General features: G+C 41.6%; 1 pseudogene; it reads left to right on the forward strand.

Annotated features, from left to right (window-relative positions):
• The first annotated feature begins 1,494 nt into the window (after positions 1–1,494).
• Positions 1,495–3,260, forward strand: LOC148002721 (endogenous retrovirus group K member 19 Env polyprotein-like; annotated as a pseudogene).
• The last annotated feature ends 685 nt before the right edge of the window (positions 3,261–3,945 follow it).

Raw genomic sequence — 3,945 nt, forward strand, 5'->3', positions numbered from 1 at the left:
TGGTTTCTTATGATACACTATGCACTCAATTGATTATCAAGGGAAGACACAGGTCTAAGGAATTATTTAGAAGAGATGTGTATATTATTGTCATCCCATATAATAGAGCTCAACTAGAACAATTATTACAAAAATGATGAATGGATCATATCCTTAATTGGCTTTACAGGGAAAATAATTTTCCATTTACCTCAGGACCCAGTTTTAACTTTTGTATTAGAAAATGAGGTGATTTTCCCTAGAGGATATTCTAAAACTCCATTAGAAGATAGAATCAATATAATCACTGATGGGTCCTCAAATGGACGATCAGTGGTGTGTATACAAAATAGGGACTCCATTATTAAGAAGAATTCAAGATATTCAGCTCAACAGGCTGAAATTAAAACAGTCTTAGTAGCTTTTACAGAAGTAAAACAGGCTTTCAACCTTTACACAGACTCCAAATATATATTTAACTTGTTTCCGGAAATAGAGTCGATAGTCCTGTCGCCGAGAACCAAGATTTATCTCAAATTAAAACAGTTACAAGAATCTATTCAACAGAGACAGAATAAATATTTTATAGGGCACGTGAGGGGCCACTCGTGGCTTCCAGGTCCTATAGCCCAAGGAAATGCTTTAACAGATTCACTAACAAAAATCATACAGGCTGTAGAGACAGCTAAAAGAGTCATGATCTACATCATCAAAATGCTACTACACTTAGATATCATTTTCAAGTTACTCGTGAACAGGCAAGAAAAATAATTAAATCTTGTCCTCATTGTCCAGATTGGGGACATACATTAAAGATGGGAGTTAATCCACGAGGATTAAAACCTCACATTTTATGGCAAATGGATGTGACTCACATATCAGAGTTTGGAAAATTGAATTATGTCCATGTCACAGTGGACACCTACTCACACATGGTGTTTGCCTCTGCCAGAACGGGAGAGGCAGTGAAAGATGTAATACAACACCTGGTGCAGAGTTTCTCTTACATGGGTATCCCGAAGAAAATAAAGACTGACAATGCACCTGCCTATGTGCCAAAAACCTTAGAGCATTTTTATCAACAGTGGAACATAGCCCATGTCACAGGAATTCCATACAACCCACAAGGGCAAGGCATTGTGGAACGTATACATTAGAATATTAAAGCACAGATTCAAAAGTTAAGGTCAACAGGTAAGTATACAACTCCCCATCAATTGCTTAGCCATTCCCTATTCGTTTTGAATCATGTAAATACAGATAACCAGGGGCTTACAGCCACCGAAAGACATTGGGCGGAGAAGGAGAGTGCTCCTAAACCCCTGGTCAGATGGAAAGACCAATTAACTGGCCTATGGAAGGGGCCAGATGTGCTAATTGCCTCTGGACGAGGCTATGCTTGTGTTTTCCCACAGGATGCCGAATCACCAATTTGGGTCCCAGACAGACTCATCAGGCCAGGCAAAGGAAACGGACATCCGTCCCCCACGCCGAAAGAGGCCGAACCGCCAGATAATGCGGAACCTGGCCAAAAAGATCAAGGCGACTCGCCTAGAGCCAAAAACAAAAACACGCCAGACGCCGACGTGGACACAGCTTAAAACCCTGACAGCTCAGGCAAAGGAAGTATTGAAGGCTACACATGCCCCGGAAACGACAACCTTGCTGTTTGTGGCTATGCTTACAGTCATGAGTGCGCCCACCGCTTTAGGGGAAAGTTTTGGGCTTACTTACCAAAGCCACCCATATTACATCCTGTAGGGTGGGAGGTGTCGGATCACATCAAGGTTTTAACCAATCAAACATTAGTGATAGGGGGATCGCCTGACTTTCACCTTCTAAAGAACAGCTCGGGTTATGTAGATTTTGAGGGAAAGTCCGATTCTCTGCCAATTTGCTTCTCTTTCTCCCCTTCGGTGCCAGTGGGCTGTTTTCAAGTGGGAAAAAGGGTGTTTAACAGAGATACCCCCACCTTGGACAATATCGAACCAGATGGAAAGGGCAATGGGCGGCGTATGTGGGAACTGTGAATGACCACCGTGAGCGATAAAGAAGAAAAAAGACAATATTATACCACAGTAAAGAATCTTCCGCCGCGCTACCCCCATTACAAAACAGCATTTAAAAAGGACGCCCTTTGGGAGGGAGATGAGAATGCTTTCCCGCGCTGGCTTCCATGTGCCTTCCCTGACAATGGGGTAAGATTCTCTCCCTTAGGCGCTGCTAGACTTCTCTGGGACTTCTCCATGTCCTCACCTGATAAAGATCAGAGCAATTATCTCTCCTCCAACTCAAAACCTTATGGGAACTATGTGCCTCCAGTTGGAAAACTGATCAAAAGATGGTATGATGCGGGGTGGGTAGAACCGACATGGTTCTGGGAGCCACTCCACAGAGACCTCCCTGATAGACAGAACAAACCACTGATAGAACATCCAGAACTGTTCCGACTGGTTGCTTCTAGTGAGAAACTTTTGCTGAAGAAAACAGGAGCTGCTGATTATGATGCTGTTTCAGTTTCTGCTTGTGTTACCTATCCCTATGCAATATTAGAAGGATTGCCACAATTGATTAGCATAGATAAGGTTGAATCTATTTTTAGTATTAAGTTTACATCATGCAAGCTGATTAATTGCATTGATTCCACTGTATCGGGATCTGTTATATTGATTGTCAGGATACCTCCTTATGTTTTGTTACCGGTAGACTTGGGAGATGAGCCATGGTTTGATGATTCTGCCATCCAGACTATTAGGTATGCTACGGGTTTGATTAGGGCAAAAAGATTTGTAACAGCCTTAATTCTAGGTATAACCGCTTTGATAGCTATTGTTACTTCTTTTGCTGTTTCTACTACTGCTTTGGTTAAGGAAATGCAGATTGCCACTTTTGTTAATGATCTCCATAAGAATGTTACCCTTACATTATCAGAACAGAAGATTATAGATTTGAAATTAGAAACTAGATTAAATGCCCTAGAAGAGGTAGTATTAGAATTAGGACGAGATGTTACAAACATTAAGACTAGGATGGCCACACGCTGTCACGCTAATTATGATTTTATTTGTGTGACTCCTTTACCTTATAATGCTACAGAAAAATGAGAAAGGACCAAAACATATTTGCTAGACATATGGGATGATGATAACATTTCTTATAATATTCAAGAATTGACGTCCTTAATCACAAAAATGAATAAGCAACATGTAGATGCAGTGGACCTCTCTGGATTGGCAAGATCCTTTGCGAATGGAGTTAAATCATTAAATCCAATCGATTAGACACAATATTTTATTTTTATTGGAGTTGGGATTTTACTACTTGTTGTTGTACTAGTGATCTTCCCAATTATATTCCGATGCTTTACAGATTCCATTGCCCAGGTTCAAGCAGATCTCAATTTGGTGCTTTTAAAAAATAAAAAAAGAGGAACTGCCGCTCCTACAGCAGAGATAACCGAGCTCCGGGGCAGACATGACGCCTGAGTGGGAGCCGGTGCGAGGGTTCGCACCACACGCGGTTAAGCCCCCTGCTTGCGTGCGGCGGACTCCAAGAAGATGTGCACCTGGACTTGCCCCCTGCTACAAACTTGGCTCTAAGCTGATGGGCATCTGGGTCATGGGAAAGATTGTTGTCAGCAGTTTTTTCTTTATTTTTTCTTTGATTCTGAGAATGATCTTGGTAAGACAGAGACTTCCGTTAATAATAGGACAGAAGGTCCTGATCTATTTTTGATCACTAATACCACAAGCTTTCCTGCTTCCTCTTTACAGCAGACAGAGCCTCTGATGACAGGGACTCCAAGGTTGCAGATTATGTCTTCTCTTATAGAACTAGGTACACAGACATGATGGGACATGCTTGTATGACTGTGAAACACTGTTTCTTTGTGAACTCAGTTAGTTACCAGTAGCAGGCTCTTGTAACGTGTGTACTTTTAAAGATTTATGAAAATTTGGTGAGCCG

The sequence above is a fragment of the Rattus norvegicus genome, chromosome 10 (assembly GCF_021556685.1).
Source record: "Rattus norvegicus strain SHRSP/BbbUtx chromosome 10, alternate assembly SHRSP_T2T, whole genome shotgun sequence".
NCBI classification, from domain to species: Eukaryota; Metazoa; Chordata; class Mammalia; order Rodentia; family Muridae; genus Rattus; species Rattus norvegicus.